The sequence below is a fragment of the Panthera onca genome, chromosome A1 (genome assembly GCF_046562875.1).
Source record: "Panthera onca isolate mPanOnc1 chromosome A1, mPanOnc1 haplotype 2, whole genome shotgun sequence".
In the NCBI taxonomy this organism is placed as follows: Eukaryota; Metazoa; Chordata; class Mammalia; order Carnivora; family Felidae; genus Panthera; species Panthera onca.
Genome location: NC_138339.1, coordinates 177,510,180 through 177,530,770, shown reverse-complemented (window position 1 = coordinate 177,530,770; position 20,591 = coordinate 177,510,180). Strand labels below are relative to the sequence as shown.

General features: G+C 36.1%; 1 long non-coding RNA gene across 7 annotated transcripts in view; it reads left to right on the top strand.

Moving 5' to 3' along the window:
* Positions 1-20,591, top strand: part of LOC144612810 (uncharacterized) — a 234,411-nt gene that overhangs the window by 163,398 nt on the left and 50,422 nt on the right. For 5 of the 7 annotated variants that reach the window (XR_013549958.1, XR_013549955.1, XR_013549956.1 and 2 more), the window contains one exon: positions 14,944-15,064. This is a non-coding gene — a long non-coding RNA (uncharacterized LOC144612810). The remainder of the gene's footprint in view (positions 1-14,943; positions 15,065-20,591) is intronic. The other 2 variants (XR_013549959.1, XR_013549957.1) reach the window with 1 other exon arrangement.

Below are 20,591 nucleotides of genomic sequence, written 5' to 3'. Positions count from 1 at the left end.
CACACACACACACACACAAACTCACACACCTTAGCATGATACCTAATACCTCCTAAATCCTACTCAATAGGCAGTTCTTATTAAATATCAATGCTGTGATTTAGGAAAGATCATGTACAGTGACACTGTATTAGTGTCTTGTTGCTGTACTAACAAATTACCGTAAACTTAGCAATGTCAACAATACAAATTTATGACTTTACAGTTTTGTAGATAATAAGTCCAACAGGTCTTACCAAGGCTAATATCAAAGGGACTGCATTCCTTTCTGGAGACTCTAGGAAAACATCTGTTTGCTTGCTTTTTCCAGCCCCTAGAGGCCAACTGCATTCCTTGGCTTGTGACCTCTTTAAAACAGGAAGTAACCGTGATTTGAGTCCTCCCTCACATTCAACTCTCTATGCACAGTCAGAAAAGTTTCCCCACTTTCAATACTCATGTGATTGGATTGGACCCACACCGATAATCCAGGATAATCTTCCCCATCTCAAGGTCTGTAATCTTAATTACATTTGCAAAGTCCCTTTTGCCACATAAGGTAGCATGTTCACGGGTTCTGGGGATTAGAGCATCAACATCTTTAGAGAGTCATTAGTCTGCTGACTACAGGCACAATGGGACCAACTGGAAGGTGCCTGTATTGTGGCACAAATGGCAGGAACTCAAATGTAATTGCTGCTTATCTTGAACATTGCTGGCAATATGTCAGACAGTCCTAAAGAAGTTTTCCATTCTTCCCTTACCTAATTGAAAGCATGCTTAGAGAAAAGTCTTTTTTTTTTTAATTTTTTTTTTAACGTTTTATTTATTTTTGAGACAGAGAGAGACAGAGCATGAACAGGGGAGGGGCAGAGAGAGAGGGAGACACAGAATCGGAAGCAGGCTCCAGGCTCTGAGCCATCAGCCCAGAGCCCGACGCGGGGCTCGAACTCACAGACCGCGAGATCGTGACCTGAGCCGAAGTCGGACGTTTAACCGACTGAGCCACCCAGGCGCCCCGAGAAAAGTCTTTTAATTTAGAAGCAGTCATAACACTGACTACCTATAAGGGAATGGTATGCAAGAATGGTATGCAAATTTAAAAATTTAAAATAAGTCCACTTATGCTGAAATCCTTGGGCTCTCTACCTACATATCATAATCATTATATCCTATGGCTGCAACTGTCTGGACCTTTACTGTTTAACCATTTCATGCTTTCTGGAACTATCGTACTGTATGTTCTTCTGAACAGTCTTAGCAAGGTGACATGATGAGTTTGGCTAGCTTTATCTGTGTGAAGCAAACAGATGATTCCAAGTGGAACTACCTAAGTACTTTAGTAGTGCTGCTATCTCACGTTTTCTGTCTCATGAACAAAGATATAATAAGCAATTCAAGTAAATCATTTGTTCACTACATTTAATTATATAAAGGAAATAATATACTCACCATTTTAATAAGCATCGAAATCAAGTGGAAAATCCATCTGGCCTAGTCTTAAAATCAAAGAATTTAACACGACTTCATTAAAAGTTTACAGATATTTTTGTTATAACTACAAACCTCCAGACACTAAGTTAGGCACCAGAGCCTTGGTGGATAAAATCGTTATCTTCACTGCTCTCAGAGGGGGCGGAGCTATAATGAAAGTGGAAAATCTAGAGGCTCTACCATCCCAACCCCTCATTTAGGCATTAAGGGACTGAATTCCAAAAAGATTGATACTTGACTGGTTTCACCTTTGATGCATAATCCACCTTCATATCCACTAAAATAGAATTCATTAGCGAGATTGGATTTTTGAGATTAGAGGGGTCAGGGCTTTCAGCAGAACACGGACTCCAATTATCCTGTAATCCAATAAAGAAAGGTGGTAGGAAAGATACCAAGCATGTTAATATTATTAGAGAAACAGTAATAGAAACATCTAGGGCTCCCTCATCAAATATGCCAGGTTTTTATTCCAGTCCAGCATGTTAGCTTGTGATCTTCAGTGAAATGCTTGACCTTTCTAAACTGCACCTACCTCATTTGCAAAGCATGGAGGCAATGTGGCATAGAGGGTAAGAACCCAGCCTTCTGGCTTCAGAATCACATGGGCTTGAATCTTGATTCCACCACCTTCAAACTGGGAGATCCTGGGCATATCACATCCTATAACATTAATCCCATTAATGTGGGAATAATAATAATACCTGCTTCAAAGTTTTGTTATAAGAAGTAAATGGAGGATATATAGCACCCGGGACAGGGTCTGAATAACAGCAGGCAGTCAATAGATGCTAACCAGTGTTATTACACTTAAGAGTTTACAAATATGAAGATGAATGTTTCATGCAAATCACTTTCCCCATGAATGGCAGTGTTATGAATTTCTGCAATTTAATGATAATTCCAAATTTTAAAAGTTTCTATAACCATGAACCCTGGCATCATCTCCCAACAACTATATGGTTAATTTTTTGCCATTTTGCAAAGTGGGAATTTGATTGGAAAGATCCAAATGGTTCAGGATCATATATTAAAGTGGGAATGGAGAAGGAATTCAAACTCAGTGACCCTTAGCTCTCTATTCACTGCTTTACCTGTTAAATTATATCACCTTGGCAGGTTAACAGTACACCAGAAACATTTTCAAGGAAGAATATTTATATACACAACTCTTGGCACCATAAATATTTGCCTGAATTTATCCTGCTCCAGGCCAATCAACACCTTACGAAACTTGTGATTTAAAAGGCTAAGATTTTTATTCATGCAATATTACTGTAACGGAAAACAATTCAGTATCTCTAGCAGGAATGATTTTACAGGCATTAAGCAGGTGGCAGACTACATAAACTTTACCTTTCTTGGCATTTAAAGCAACTAATATAGTTTTAAAGCATGTACATTTTTGTGTCATTTAAATAGTGAAACTATTAATGATAAACAGGGTTTGGAAGAAATGCGAATTTGAGGCATTTGTTTACATCAAGTTAGGTACATATAAACTTTGATAAATGCTAATGGGAGCTACCAACATGCATTCCTGTCATAGCAATGGAAGAACATTCTGTACAATTCCAAATAACCCCTTTAACCTTGTGAAAAATGAATGAAGAACTGGGGTGTGTAAAGCACTAAAGCATAATAAGACCAGAAATAAGTGAGCTTATTCCAGTTCATCTTCAAGCTAAATAGTAAGAAATAATTCCAAACAAGTACATTTCATGAGGTTTATACTTTCATGGCACTTTCCTTCTGAACTAGTCCATAAAGAACACCCTTATTTTTTACTACGTATTTCTCCATAACAACTGTCTGGCTTCCTTCCTTATCTTATGTACTTTCATAATACCATATTGAATTAGAAATATAATTAGGAAGTATCTACTAATCTATTCTCCTAGTATGTATTTAATAGCAGGTGCCATTTGTAATAATAAACAAGACAGCTGTCCCTGCTCTCTAGAAATGTATAGTCCAGCAGAGAAGAGCAGAAAATTGAGTAAGATATGTCAACATACAGTGTGATCAAAGCAAAGGTATACAATGTGATGGTTAAGTCATAGGGGTGTTCTGGAAATACACAGAGGTAAAATATAAATAATTCCAAGGATTCTAATGCTAAGAAGAGAGCACCTGTCGAACAATACACTGAATTAGGACATTATAAAATATATTTTCAGTCGTTAGTGCCCAGGAACTTCACTATGACTTAGAGGATATTCCCTCTCCTTTTCTCTAGAACAAAACTGCCTCCTAGACTTCTCCACTTGGATTCCCACCATTGCTAACACCTACTATGTGCAATACTGAATTTGCTTTTTCTTTCTGTCCCCAGTTCCGGTCCTCACTTCATGCCTTCTCTATCTCAGCAACTGGCCCTAACCCATTCAATTACTAAATTAAAATCAGGGAAGGGATGCTTAGGGTCTCTTCTTGACTCTCCTCTCACTCTAAAAGCATGGAGCAATGTTTGGGAAGATGAGTGTTAAGGGGGTGGGACTAGTTCACAAAAGCTTTAAGTGATTGACTCAAAATCATGGACATTATCCTGCAGACAATTGTAAATCATTAAATCATGGTCAGTATTGCCTTGTCATAAGAGTAAATGAAAAACATATTTCTAATATGTGTAATAATTATCATTAAAATTAAATATGCATTGATTTTAATATCTGCTTAGAAAATATTATTATGGAGAACATTTTTTAAATCAAAAAGTGCATTCTAAAGACAAACATTAATGGGAAGAGAGCATCATTTAAATAACCAAATATATGCACATGTGCATACATATACACAATAGCATATTCTAAGTCCAAACATAAAAGGCTGTACATTTTTTAAAAATAATCTTAGCAGATAATACATATCAAATAGTGTTGTCTCTTGAAAGCAGTTATTTCAGTGGGCAATATACATAGGTGTTTAGAAGCAAGGACTCTTGCATCAAATAGGCCTTCATGGACATCCTGCCTGTGTCATTTGCCTACTGTGTGACCTTACGAAATTTACCCTCATGAGTCTCCAGTTCCTCACCCCCAAGAATTGTATATAAACCCCTGTCAGTTTTTTTGTGAGCGTTACATGAAATAATGTAATTGGAGCACTGAGTGTATGGTAAGAATTCAACAAATTGTTACTACAACTATACTTGCTTCCAGAGAGAAGCCAAGGAGGAAAATGGCATTTTTACCTAAGAAGAGGTAATTCTGTGATGTTGAGGTATTACCAACAATAGCCAAACTATAGAGAGAGCCCAAATGTCCATTCAACTGACAAATGGATAAAGGAGATGTGGTGTGTGTGTGTATGTGTGTGTGTGTGTGTGTGTGTGTGTGTGTATACACACACACAGTGCAATATTACTCAACCATCAAAAAGAATGAAATCTTGTCATTTACAATGACGTGGGTGGAGCTACAAAGTATTTCACTAAGCAAAATAAGTCAATCAGAGAAAGACAAATATCATATGATTTCATTCATGTGGAATTTAAGAAACAAAACAGAGGAAGGTATGGGAAGGGGGTAAAAAAGAGGAGAGAGAGAAACAAAGCACAAGAGACTCTTAACGATAAAGAACAAATGGAAGGTTGATGGAGGGAGGTTGGTGAGATATAGGCTAGATGGGTGATGGTCATTAAGGAGGGCATTTGTTGTGCTGTTTCGAAGGGACACATGCACCCCCATGTTTATAGCAGCACTATCAACAATAGCCAAAGTATGGAAAGAGCCCAATGTCCATCGATGGATGAATGGATAAAGAAAATGTGGTATATATATACAATGGAGTATTACTTGGCAATCAAAAAGAATGAAATCTTGCCATCTGCAACTACGTGGATGGAACTGGAGGATATTATGCTAACTGAAATTAGTCACTCAGAAAAAGACAAAAATCATATGACTTCACTCATATGAGGACTTTAAGAGACAAAACACATGAACATAAGGAAAGGGAAACAAAAATAATATAAAAACAGGGAAGGGGAGAAAACAGGAGAGACTCGTAGTGTGGAGAACAAACTGAGGGTTACTGGAGGGGTTGTGGGACGGGGGATGGGGTAAATGGGTAAGGGGCGCTAAGGAATCTTCTGAAATCATTGTTGCACTATATGCTAACTAATTTGGATGTAAATTTTAAAAACTAAAAAGTAAAATTAAAAAAAAAAAAAAAGGAGGGCACTTGTGATGAGCACCGGGTGTTGTATTTAAGTGATGAATCACAGAATTCTGCTCCTGAAACCAATATTGCACTGTATGTTGACCAACTAAAATTTAAATAAAAATTTAAAAAATAATTCTAAACTTAATTTTGCTTTTGGAGCATTTAAGGAAACCACCATTAATGACTGTATGACATAATATGACAAGCTAAAAATCATCCAGATGCAAACACTGAGAAACGCTAAATAAACTTCACCTGAATGCATGGTTAAAAGTCCGAGAAAGGGAAATATACAGGAATCAGAAGCAAAAGAGAGTTGAAAACAATGCAGTAAATGAAGGGGACAGGCAGCTCTTCTCGATCACAGCTGGTTGATGTGGATGGTCTTTATTAATTTACGACTTGGATTTAAATATCTGTGAGGTGCAACAAATAAGGTATTGGGCCCATGCAAAGTAAAATTAAAACAAAAACTCCTTAGGGGTGCCTGGGTGGCTCAGTCAGTTAAGCATCCAACTTCAGCTCGGGTCATGATCTCACTGTCCGTGAGTTCGAGCCCCGCATCGGGCTCTGTGCTGACAGTTCGGAGCCTGCTTCAGATTCTGTGTCTCCCTCTCTCTGACCCTCCCCCATTCATGCTCTGTCTCTCTCTGTCTCAAAAATAAATAAACATTTAAAAAAAAATTTAATAAAAATAAAAAAATGAAAATAAAACTCCTGTTTTAATAAATCTGGGACCTCAGAATGTTTCCTTCTCAGTGAAAAGCAGACTAGGAAAAAATGCACTCACAAATTCAATGTGCTAACAAGAAAACTCTGTCTGTGCCATGGGTTTTGGTGAGGGACAAATCTGAAAACCATGGGCCAGCAGCCTGGATGGGTTTTAGTCTCTTGAATCTAATGTGGACCTCCTCTAAAGTCTGTGCTCTTTTGATGTGGATTAGTCTCAATTTTTTTCACCCATAAACCAAGGAATTGGGGAAATTCATGTCTTCCTCTCCACCTTTAAAATAACATGGCTATCATAAATGTCTTAAATGTTAATTCTTCAAACTCAGAATTTAAAAGTGACAGACATAACATATTGTGCAAACATATACCTGAAATATTAACGTTACCTACTGTATAGGATCCTTGTATTTCTAAGATTCTGAAAAGTAACAAGTAAAGTAACTACTGAAAACGGGATTTGTTTTTACACCATAACCATCTTTAGGTAAAATGGTTATGATTTCCAAGTCACAGTAAAATAAAACAAGAAAAGTATATCAATTGTAATAACATTCAGGTTTGTGCTACAAAGACCCTCTGCAATTGTGATACATTCATTAACTGCATCACTGAAAAATGTTATTTTATAGTTTTATTAAACTACAATGGGGAAAATAGAAATTCATGTCCAGAATTTTAGGATCATAGATTTAGACCTCAGCAACCACCTTATCCAACACTTATTTTAGAGATGGAGAAAACAGACTTAGGAAAATTAATTGACTTTTCCATGGTTCTTCTATGTTGAAAATACTAGATGTCCTCAGTAGGGTGGTGGGGGTGTCATCCAGACTCTATAGGTCTGAAAACAAACAACAAACAAAAACTGTAACAAATAGCATGAAATCTCTTCTAGGGATGAATATCGTACTTAATTTGTCCTTAAAATAGTATATGAGTAAGACCAGCAGTATGTGCTAGACATCATCAGATCTTTTAGGGCATACTTTTAATTGGTTTAAAAATCAGTAGCAACTAGATTTTGCTCTATTTATTACATTAAAAGGCTGGATTTCATGTATTTCTTACATTCGACCACCAAAAGATATGCCAGCTCTGAGTTGTTAGGAAATGTTGCCCTATTTTAAAAAATGAAAGCTGAAGAACCAATTAAAAACATCTTACTATTAAAATTTTTGAAGTTTTTGATACAAATGGATATTTTTATCTTGCAGCTTGCTGAAATATTCCTACAGGAACTTAACATGAAGTGGATGGCTAGCTGGGAAAAAGGGAATATTTGAAGTGTGTGTGTCTTTGTGGGGTCTTTCACGTCAAAGAGGAAATGTCTTTGTTTATGGCCTTGTATGAAGTTTATTTTGTAAATGTCCCATGGACACTTGGGAAGTCTTTTTTCTGTCGATGGGTTCTGACCTGATCAATTAAATTACTTTCTGTCTCCACTGTAATTTTCACTTTGAAAATGTGATTATCGGGGTGAATGGGTGGCTCAGTTGGTTAAGCATCCAACTCTTGATTTGGGTTTAGGTTATGGTCTTACAGTACATGAGATGAAGTCCCACATGGAGTTCCCCACTGGCAGCATAGAGCCTGCTTGGGATTGGGGTTGTCTTTCTCCCTCTCTCTCTGCCCCACTCCCTGTTTGCAAACATTCTCTCTCTCAAAATAAATAGACAAACATTTTCAAAAAAAGAAAATGTGACCAAAGAAAATTAAAAACATCTTTTCCAAACAAAACAGTTGGGTAAATTTCATGAACATTATAAAATATTTTGAGTTTACATTGCATAAGTGTTTAAACGTTTTGTGTACCATTAAAAGATCCCTGAAGGGATGCCTGGGTGGCTCAGTCGGTTAAGCATCCAACTTTGGCTCAGGTCATAATCTCTGTTTTGTGAGCTCTTGAGCCCCGCCTTGGGTGAGCCCACGCCCTACACCAAGTCCTGTTTTAGGTGAGCTTGAGTCCCTCTTTGAGCTCCAGACTTTCTCTCCCTCTCTCTCTCTCTCCCTCTCTCTCTGCCCCTAGTGGGATTCTCTCTCGCTGCCCCTTGCTCACTCACACTCTCTCTCTTTCTCAAAAATAAATAAAAATTATAAAAATAAAAATATTCTAAAAAAAAGATACTTGAACTGCCTGATAAATATTTGTGTTAACAGTTTCAATAACTGCATTCAGATCATCTTTTAAAAAGTGAACAGAGAGATAACATTAATTTATTTATACTGAATAAATCTTTATAGATTACCTAACTGTATTGAAGGTATATGCTATATGACCTGTAAGATGCACAAATTAAGAAGCCAGATACATTTATATTATATAATGTCCCATTATTTTTCTTCATAAACTACAGCAGTATCCTGAATTCCATTTGTTCTTAACTCTTACCACAACAAAGAAAGAAAATGAAGTCTTTTTGAAAGAACACAAACAGACTGGGCATTACAATCCAGGAAAAATCTACTCCTCTGTTTGGAACTATAAACAAATACATAAAGCAACCAAAAATTGTCATCCTCATCAGCACCTTCAAGCTGTTACAAGAAGTAAAATGCTGCCAAAGATGTGTTGTTTTGTGAAAAGTACTATACTAACATGAAACAGTGTGACAGTTACCCTACCAGTTTGAAGACTTTCATTTCAAAAACTACCTTAAATACTAAATTATTAAATGACTAAAACTTGGTTTTTCAACGATGGCATTAAATAAAGTCACAGAAGCTAAGTAAGAAAATACATGGAGAAAAATTAATAGTTGTCAAGTGACATGTTCATATCTCTGTGGCAGAGAAATAGAAATTAAGACTGAATTGGGTAAATCATTGGGTGGATAGCCAAGATTTCAGGGAAGAAACACAGACAAAGAAGAGGTACAAAAACTGAGAAAGGAACAAACAAAAGCACCAAAAATCACCAAAAAGTGTATCACCAAAAATCCTTCATAATGGAAAATCTAAAGGATGTATTTTAGGCAGCATGAAAATAATCCCAGAGGGAAAAGCTGAGTGCAAGAAGGGAGAACTATAAGTAAAGATAGTATTAAATTTGTGATTAAGTCTAAGCAAGTATTGAATGTATAAATAATAATAATAGCATATTTAACTTCTGACATTAAAAATGTAGTAGAAATAAAATATCAGTGCTATGTAAATTGGAAAAGAGATAAGATCAGAGTTAAAGCATTCTAAGATATTTTTGAATTTTTTTATTTTTCAAGGTGAAAGTAAATATTTTGATAATTCTAAATTTTGTTAAATATACTGGTTAAAATAAATAGAATAACTTCTGGAAGAATAGACACAAAAGCATAACCATTAAACAAGTTGAGAAGTAAAAAGTAAGAAGACAAACAAAAAGACATAACCTCATTCTAAAAGACAGGAAAGATGGAAGTAATACACACACCTACAAAAACAAAACAAAAGCAAAAAAATGGTTGATACAGTTATAGTGGAATTTAGAGCTTAAAATATACCATGAAATATTTACATTAGAAAAGTAAAAACACCAACATTAGTGAGTTTATCTCAAACATTTTGAAAAAGAATAGAAAAACAAACACAAACGAAGGAGAAGGAAAAGAATATCAAAGATGAAATTATAACTGAATGAAAAATTTAAAATACAATGAAAAGAATCAACAGAGCCAAAGTTGAGAAGATTTGAGAAAACTAGTAATACAGAAAAACCCTTGGCTTGATTAATCAAAAGACACAATATAAAATAGATATTTGTAATGGAAAGGGGACATAACTATAAATGCTGCAGAAATTAAATACATACCAATGAATTATTAGGAGCAAAATTCATGTCAAATGTTTTGAAAATGTAGACAAAATAAATAAATTCCTAAAAAATGAAAATGTCGAAATTGATGCAAAAAGTAAAAAATTGAATAGCCTATAACCATTAAAGAAATTAAATCAATAGTTAAACATCTTTCCCAAAAGAGAACATCAGGCCCAAATGGCTTTATAGCAGATAATTCCCATTATGTACAAGCTTTCAGAGAATAAAAAAAAAGGGTGTCCTCCTTAATACCTTTTATGGAGCTCTTAACCTGTGATACCAAAGAAAACCAGGAAAAAATTACTCACCAATCTCACTTATGAGCATAAATTCAGAAAATTGAGCACAGCATGCTTTAAAAGAAATAATACATCATGACCCAGCTGGAATGACTCCAAAAACATAGGATCAAATTAATAATAGAAAAATTCTTAATATTATTCACTACTCTAATAGAATAAAAAGAGGAAAATCAAGTTACCACCTCAATGAATACAAAAAGGGGGTTTGATAAAATTCAGTATTTTCATGAGAAAGGCAATAAACAAGAAAACATTAAGAAATAAGAACTTGCTTAACCTAAAAAAAGACATCCACAAAAAGGAAATTAGAACAAATATATATATATATTTTTAATATATGAAATTTATTGTCAAATTGGTTTCCATACAACACCCAGTGCTCATCCCAAAAGGTGCCCTCCTCAATACCCATCACCCACCCTCCCCTCCCTCCCACCCCCCATCAACCCTCAGTTTGTTCTCAGTTTTTAACAGTCTCTTATGCTTTGGCTCTCTCCCACTCTAACCTCTTTTTTTTTTTTTCTTCTCCTCCCCCATGGGTTTCTGTTAAGTCTCTCAGGATCCACATAAGAGTGAAAACATATGGTATCTGTCTTTCTCTGTATGGCTTATTTCACTTAGCATCACACTCTCCAGTTCCATCCACGTTGCTACAAAAGGCCATATTTCATTCTTTCTCATTGCCACGTAGTATTCCATTGTGTATATAAACCACAATTTCTTTATCCATTCATCAGTTGATGGACATTTAGGCTCTTTCCATAATTTGGCTATTGTTGAGAGTGCTGCTATAAACATTGGGGTACAAGTGCCCCTATGCATCAGTACTCCTGTATCCCTTGGATAAATTCCTAGCAGTGCTATTGCTGGGTCATAGGGTAGGTCTATTTTTAATTTTCTGAGGAACCTCCACACTGCTTTCCAGAGAGGCTGCACCAATTTGCATTCCCACCAACAGTGCAAGAGGGTTCCTGTTTCTCCACATCCTCTCCAGCATCTATAGTCTCCTGATTTCTTCATTTTGGCCACTCTGACTGGCGTGAGGTGATATCTGAGTGTGGTTTTGATTTGTATTTCCCTGATAAGGAGCGACGTTGAACATCTTTTCATGTGCCTGTTGGCCATCCGGATGTCTTCTTTAGAGAAGTGTCTATTCATGTTTTCTGCCCATTTCTTCACTGGGTTATTTGTTTTTCGGGTGTGGAGTTTGGTGAGCTCTTTATAGATTTTGGATACTAGCCCTTTGTCCGATATGTCATTTGCAAATATCTTTTCCCATTTCATTGGTTGCCTTTTAGTTTTGTTGATTGTTTCCTTTGCTGTGCAGAAGCTTTTTATCTTCATAAGGTCCCAGTAATTCACTTTTGCTTTTAATTCACTTGCCTTTGGGGATGTGTTGAGTAAGAGATTGCTACAGCTGAGGTCAGAGAGGTCTTTTCCTGCTTTCTCCTCTAAGGTTTTGATGGTTTCCTGTCTCACATTCAGGTCCTTTATCCATTTTGAGTTTATTTTTGTGAATGGTGTGAGAAAGTGGTCTAGTTTCAACCTTCTGCATGTTGCTGTCCAGTTCTCCCAGCACCATTTGTTAAAGAGACTGTCTTTTTTCCATTGGATGTTCTTTCCTGCTTAGAACAAATATATTTAATGGCAAAATATTGAAAGTATTCTCTTTAAGGTAGAGCAATTTCATGGCAAAAATAACCATTTCCATCACCTCTATTACCAAAAAAGCAATGAAATAAAATAAAATTTCACCTATACCTTACATCAGACACAGAAATAAATTTTAGATGGATTAAAGACTAAAATTTATTCTTTTTTGCAGCTGTATGGGATTATATTTTTATGACCAGAGTGGAGAAGAAGTTAACACCTTAAAGCTCAAACTCTAAAAAAAATCTGATAAACTCAACTTCATGATAATTTCAAACTTCTGTTCATTAAAATATATTATAAAATCAATAAAGTAAGAGCCAAAAAGTAGGAAATCATTTGCTGCATATATAACTGATTCAGGATTTATGTCCATCATATGTAAAGAACTTCTACATATTAATATGGAAAAGAAAATCCTACCAAACCATAGACAAAAAGTCCCCTTCTAAAGTTTCACACTCAATTATTGAAGAGATCACACTTTATTGCATAACCACAATGTCATCTGGTCTCCTAGCTCCTTAATATCTAAATAAAATGGATTCAAACTCTCATTCTATGGATTGTGGAAATTCAAAACCTTCCCTAAATCTATCCAAATTCCTGAGCATGGAGAACGTGGGGGTATGCCTTAAATTCTCAGCATCCCTTCTGATAGGATTTTCTGGCTCCAGTTAAGTTTTTTGTATGCTTTCAGTCTCATTGCTCTTTTTATTTATTAGTCCTGGTTTATCCCAAATGTAGAACAAAGGTGCCTCTTCTAATCCCTCCCTCAAAAACCACAAGGTTGGGGCGCCTGGGTGGCTTAGTGGGTTAAACGTCCGACTTCAGCTCAGGTCATGATCTCACAGTCTGTGAGTTCGAGCCCCGCGTGGGGCTCTGTGCTGACAGCTCAGAGCCTGGAGCCTGCTTCGGATTCTGTGTCTTGCTCTCTCTCTGCCCCTCCCCTGCTCATGCTCTGTCTCTCTCTGTCTCAAAAATAAATAAAAACACTTAAAAAATTTAAAAAGCAACAACAAGGTCAAACCTGTTAGCTATAGCAAAACTCTTACCGGAGATCTCAGAGGCTCAAGGAGCCATTTTTAGCCACTTCCCCAACTGACTTTAACTGCCAGATTCACCCCTTGTAGGCCTCCAGCCTCAAGCCAGTCCGGCTTCTCTGAGTCCCCGTTTGACTACCACGTTTTCTGCTCCCTCCTGCTCTGCACCACTGGATCACTTAGTGTTAGTCCTGCCAATCCCCTTATCCTCAGGGACACACCTGCCCCAAAGCATATTGCAGAATTCCCTAAAAGGAACTCTGGAGCCAACTGTTAAGATAACATATTTTCACTCTGTTGTATTTAAAAGAAAGAAACAGGATATGTGCCAGGATCTGCAGCAAGTAATGATCCTTACAAAAATATCCCATACTTTGAGATTTTTGAGAACGCTCACAATCTGTTAGAAATTGATTTGTAAAGTGAGCCATATTAGACTATACTCCACATGTTTCTAACCTTTTGACTATATTCTGGCAAATTATTATTTGTCCAGACATTTCTTTTTTGTGTGTTTAGTGTTTTATCTATTCCTTCGGTACATTTCATCTTTAGAATAGAAATCTATGTTCCTTTTAAGAATAGCTTAACGTTATTTATTTTTATGTGAACTTCATAAAATCTATTTTTCCTGTTGAAGAACATCTGCATTTTAGGGTCAGCTGATCACTATATTTTGCAAGTATTTTTTAAAGTTGATTTTTTAATTAAAACACTAGATAGAACACCTATCTTGGATCCATCTCTGTCATCTCCAACCCCAAGCAGTTCTCATTAGTGTGGTATCTAGCTTGGGTGCCACCATCTGCCCTTCTCCAGATAACGGCTAGTAAAGATCGGAAATGGTGACCAAAGTGGTTCCTTAGTCACCACTGTGATTGACAAGTTTCCTAAACGACTTCCTCATCAGGTAATAATGTGCCTCAGTTTTGAGTTCCTCATTTCTCACAGCACTTAAAGTTATTCTCAAAACCAAATGACATTCCATTGATTCAAAAAAAATGACAAATTTTTAACCAAAATTTAAAAGTATTAGCATTACAAATACTTGAAACAAAATTAAAGGCACTTCTATTATTGCAGTGGAACTGAATTTGGTGTGAACGATGATGTTAAAATTAACGTTTCTGTTCCTTTATTTACCCCACCTCTCTTTTCAGTGTTTTCACTGTCTTGCCTTAGGCGTCCACACATAACACTTGGGAATTGACAGCTAGCACGACTCGCACATATAACTGTTTCTTTCCACACTTCCTTAGGACTTCTTCTAAGCAGTTTGTCACTATAATGATGTTTACAAATTGTGACAGGGAAACTTGATTAGCTGCTCAAAAGAACATGGATTTCTTATTATGACATTTTAAGACTTCACATTCTGGGACTTTAACACCATCTGTGTAGTGTAGGAGAGGAGAAACGACCACAACCTAACAAGGTCTATAATAGTTACTCCTGACCAAAAACAAAAACAAAAACAAAAAAACAAGACCTCCCTGTCACCTTATTTCATAGCAGCCAGAGTAATCATGACCAGAAATCACTCAAGGTTTAGTTTGGAAGAACAGGAAGGCTTACCCAAAATAACTAATTAAAAATTCAGCCTGAAGGAACCTGTCGTGAAAATTTCAAGTCTTCTAAATCCCAGTAAGGCAGGAAATCTGTTAAGGGGCTAGGCCCCTGGTAGAATTCAGGATTTCCTTTCTTGACAGAAAAGTAGATGAGAATAGAAAAATGAATCTTAAGATTTTTCAAATATTTCAGCTTTACTTACCTCTTTTCTCAGCAGGTATCTCCTCCAGGAATATAGAAATAGAAAGCAGGGAAACTATGTATACAGAGTCAAGGCAATAAAATGCCTCTCTCAGGACCTAAAAGTGGCCCCTGAAATTGGATGCAACTACCAGGTAAAGAACACAATCTCTATAAAACTTGAAAAACACATAGAGTTCTGTTTTGTATTTTGAATATAAAATTTACCATTGTCACTAATTTTAATATCAAAAATCGTCATCAAATTAGAAATTAATCTCATGATTCACAAATAAATATTTTCTGTTTTAAGAAAGTATAGTTGCTCTGAAAAGGCATGATTCTAACTATATGTCATTTTGGGTAAGGCAAAACTATAGAAGCAGTGGAAAGATCAGTGGCTATCAGGGGCTGGGGGAAAGCAGGAATGAATAGGTGGAGCACAGAGGATTTTTAGGGCAATAATATATGATATTTTAATGTAAATTTATGTCATTATACATTTGTCAAAACCCATTGAATTTACAACAGCTGGTGTGTTTACCTAATGTGAATTATGGACTTAGGGTGATAATGATGTGTCAGTGGAGACTCATCGGTTGTAACAAACATTCCACTCTGGTGTGGGATGTTGATAGTGAGGGAGGCTGTGCATGTGTGGGCACCAAGTATATATGGGGAATCTTTGCACTTTCACCTCAATTTTGCTGTGAACCTAAATCCACTCTAAAACATAATGTTAAAACTTAAAGAAGGATAGTTGGAAGCTGAGTAAATACCAAAATAAAAGATGGCAGGTATTTCTCTACAAAACCTCACATTAAGGAATCATAAGTAATTGCAATAAATATTTTAAGAGGAACTGTATGACACCAGGAAAAAGGTTAGCTTCAAACGGAAATTCTTGTACAAAAACCCATAACCATCTGATTGCATGCAAAACAGAAGCATTATAATGGATCACATGTGATTGTATACACATGTTCTCTCCTAAGAACAAGAGGTTACAAAAAGTAGCCAGCTTGCAAACGGAAACATGCTTTAGCAATAAGACTTCCTCAACTGAAAATAGAACTTCTGAGTTCAAGTTTGATCTATACCTTCTTTCGATGATGTGGAGTCAGTTCCTCTCTTTAATCTTGTTCTGAGAAGCCAGAATTTTGCTGGAATATCGGGTTGTTCAAGCATTTCAGAATGTTCACACTGATGTAACACTCATCCGTGGGAAGGAATAGCCTTGTTTGATTCATTTTCATGGGATAAACTCATAATCTGTGTTCTTTTTTTATTTATTTTATTTTTTTACTCTCACATCCATCTTTAAATTTATTTTAACAAGACTCCCTTAATATAGCCATGTTAGGAATTACCTTCTCTACTGTAAGGACCAGAAACGGGAGGTTTAGCAACAAGATTACACCAGCCATCTAATGCCGAAGGAATATGTTGTAGAATAAAAATTCATGGTAAAAGTAACTTTTGATTCCGTATATATAAAACCTAGAAGCTCTTTCTTATGCGGTCAACTAAAATTTGGTGTATTCTTTATATGGTAAGTTCCTTCAAAGAAGCTGCCTGCTCCATGAGAATTGTTCGCTCCTGATCATGCTCTCTTCCTTAGTGTTTAACCCACCCCCATAAGCTCTCCAAACAAGTTACTCTAATAAAATTTTTCTAAAACACTCAGACTACAGATTTTGTATTATGGCTATATCTCTAACTTTTCTTATGTATATAAAGTCAGTGTGGAATGAAAGTAACTTTAGAGAACTTTTGATTTCCAATGAGATAATTTAAAGAGAGAATGAGATAAACATCCCCTAACTTTCTCTTAGATGCAAAGGTATTTGGTGTATAACTATGAATATTTTAAGAGATGTTTAACTGAAGTCAAGTTCTGGAAAACTTGAATGGCTAAAATGGCAAGATTAGGAAAATGCCGTAAGGCTAATGAAGAATGTGATTGAATACAGAAAGAAACTGTATACTGTATGAGGGTAAATCTGAAAACTATTTACAAATGAGAAATAAAAAACAATGCCAGGTTCAAGTTCAATTAAAATTCCCTCCAAAATGTCTAGCTGTATTATGCATAGGCAGAAAAATGCTGAGGATGAAACCTTACTCAATGAAAAAAAAACAAAAAACCTGTGTTCTTAATAGAGGGAGCACTTTAGAAATTATATAATTTTTACAAAAGCTTCATAGTCTCACCATGTGACTTATAAAAGTACAAAAAGATACAATATCCCCTAGTACAGTAGAAAGCAAACAGACCTAAAGGTTATTATACAATATGATATATGTATATATAAAATTTATTCTCTCCAGGCAGCTGGGTGGCTCAGTCAGTTAAGTGACCAACTCTTGATTTTAACACAGGTCATGATCTCACGGTTCTTGGGTTCAAGCCCCACATTGGGCTCTGTGCTGACAGCTCAGAGCCTGGAGCCTGCTTCGGATTCTGTGACTCCCTCTCTCTCTGCCCCTCCCCTGCTCGTGCTCTGTCTCTCTCTGTCTTCAAATATAAATAAACATCAAAAAAAAAATAGAAAAAAAAAGAATATAAGCATAAAATAAAAGCTTCTATTTTTCAGTTTATTCAAACCTTTTCAGAAAAATAAATAATAGAAACAGATTATGTTTATCTGAGGACACAAGCACTGACAAGAGCAGGAGAACAGATTGATGATCAAAAGTCCCTTTCTCTCTCCAAACATCATGATGGATGGCAAAGCTAAACCACAAATCAAAGAGATATAATGCAATTTACAATGCTTTTAAAGGTTTTTTTTATCCCATTCTTTAAATTCTGAAAATGACAGAACATTTACTATGTCATGAAATTATGTTCATAATGAAAAATTTCGAAGAAAAATAAGAAAGAAATGTTACAGACACAGGTTGGTTTTCCCACGTCCCGTTTATGTGCCACCCAGATCCTTCCCTGCCCCAAGCTCTCCTTCTTAGCAAAGCCTACGGCAAACATCGAATGTATTATATCCCATTGTCTCATTGTGTTATAAAAAATAAAACTGAACGATTCGACCCCCTTCAAATCCTAGTTGGCTAGACCCCTTCCAAAGAGGGATGTCAAGGTTGCCACAAGGATGTGAGGGCCTCAGGAGATGGCAATTTGCTCTCCTGCCACCATTTCCATGACACCGGCTCTGCTTTTATTTTACGTATTGGGCTTCCAAGCGTCTTTAGACGCTTGTTTAAAGAATGAGTTCATCTGTATCATAGATTTAAAAACCACTCTCCTCAAGAGTTTGATCTCTGTATTTAAACTCATTTGGTCAGATGCCTTATTTCTGTATCTGTCAATATACTGAGGAAAAGATAGATCAGCAATAGAAAGCAAAAGACAAAGTGAGAGTCTGATCAATCTATGTCACCTAACTTCAAGTATTTCATAAAGAAAGTGCAAAAATAGCAGGTGTTAGGGTGCCTGAGTGGCTCAGTTGGTTGAACATCCGAATTAGCTCAGGTCATGATCTCACGGTTCAAGTTCAGGCCCGCATCAGGCTCTGTGCTGTCAGCATGGAGCCTGCTTCAGATTTTCCATTCCCCTCATGCGCTCGCTCTCTCTCTCTCTCTCTCTCTCTCCCTCTCAAAAATAAATAAACATTAAAAAAAAAAATAACAGGTGTAGATTGGGGAAACTCCAGGCATAATTATTAAAGAAATGTCCTTATTCCCACCTCTGTAGGCCTATTACCCTTCTAGTCACATGCTTTTTGAGGCCCAATATCTAATATTTTTCCCTTTTTGTATCCACTTTTGCATCCTTATCCCAATAGCTTACTTTATTTCAATTTAAGTTAGTAAGTTGTTATTTGCATTGGTAAAGCCTTATTTGTAATTTCATCATCCTGTTAATTAAAGACATAGGAACATGATTTTGAGATCTGGAAGAGATAAAATACTTCTGAATCGAACTTCTAAGGAAGATTGATTCTGATAAACTTTGCAAAGACTCCCCAAGTACAAAATATATCTGTTTATTTTCCAACAAGTATTTATTGTGTTTTTACTGACCTCCACATAGGCCTTTTAAAAAATGCTCCAAGAAGACTCAAAATCTCAAGGTGGACGAGTAACTGGTGCAGGTGTGGCTTTCAGCCTGAGACACTCAGAATCTCAGTGTTATCCATTTACTCAGAAGCAGGGGGCTCTGTAAACGTTGAGCAAAGATCACAGGATTTGCAATCAAAGATGCAGGTTTGAGTTCTGCCTGCACCTCTTTTTAGCTGTTTGTATTCTTAAGCAAGTGACTTAATCCCCTAAAAAAAAAAGAGAGAAAGAAAGAAAGAAAGAAAGAAAGGTCAAGAAATAATACCTGCCTCACAGGGTTGTTGTGAAGATCAGATGAGCTGGTGCATGTAAAAGAGTTTTATATACTGTCGTGGGCTAAACACGTGTTGGTTTGATTGGCTTATGGCAAGAGAGAGACTCCCTAAAGATAAAGAGGACTCCTACGTGCTGGTAGGCACCCAGCAGGGATTCCCTTCTGGCAGCCTTTGAAGGCTGATAAGTATCTCCAACAGCTGCTTAAGAGAATACAGGGACCCAGAGAGAGGGCAAGGGTCATGATCTTTGCCCTTTTGCTCTCAGCTCAAAGGACATCTGCTAAAGATCCCCTGCAGGGAAATCTAACTCTAAGGAGGGAGGCCCAGGGAATGTTTCAAGGGATGCTGGCTCCGATAGCCTCAAGATCCCTGAGGATGTTAGGTTTGGAATTAAGCTTATTTTACTTCTCTTATTCTATCTATCACTTCTAATTTTTGCCCTCTACTCTGTTAGAATTTAAGAGGTTATATTTAGCATGTATATATGAATGCCTATTAATTTATGCTGCTTGTTCATATTTATATACATATATATTTTTTACAATGTATATTTATAATAAATGTGCATATAGGCTATAGACCTGTGTGGTATACATCTTCTATAACATGTGGGTGGTATATACAGAGGGGGGGGAAAAAAACTGGAAGAATATTTACCAAAATGTTAGTGATGCTGAAGATGAAATTATTTGTTTTATCTTCTTATTTTTCTTGTTTTCTCTTTGTTTATCTCAGTTTTTCAAGTGGATTTTTTTTGGTTTTGGTTTTGGTTTTGTTTTCAACACTGGAGTTTCTTCCTCTTTATTTTTTTTTTTTTAATTGTTATTATTTAAATTCAAGTTAGTTAACATAAGTAGAATCCAGTGATTCAAGTGGCTTTTTTCTTTCTTTTTTAATGAATTTCTTTTAGGATGGGAAATTCACAATGCACTTCCCTGGTTAAAATATGTGGCTTGCATTAGTTCAGCCTATTTTAATTTATTCCTTTACATCTATTAAGTGATTTAATGAATCTTAATTGTTTTTGTTTCTTTTTTATTCTGTTTTTGTTATTTCGTTTGTATTTTCTTAAGTTGTTTCTTTTACTTACTTTTCTTACTACTTTCTACGTGGATTTTCTTTTGTTTCCTCTTTTTTATTTTTCCTTGTCATTTAGTTCCCTGTCACCATTTGTTGTATTTTTCATTTTTTATCTTTTACTGAATATGGCAAACACAAAGCTGAGGATTGTATCCTTAAGAATTGCTCATAACTTGACCAAAGAGACTGGACCTTTTCCCTTCCAATTAGCTCTCTGGTCACCTCCTTTCATCCCTAATGTCTTAAAGCA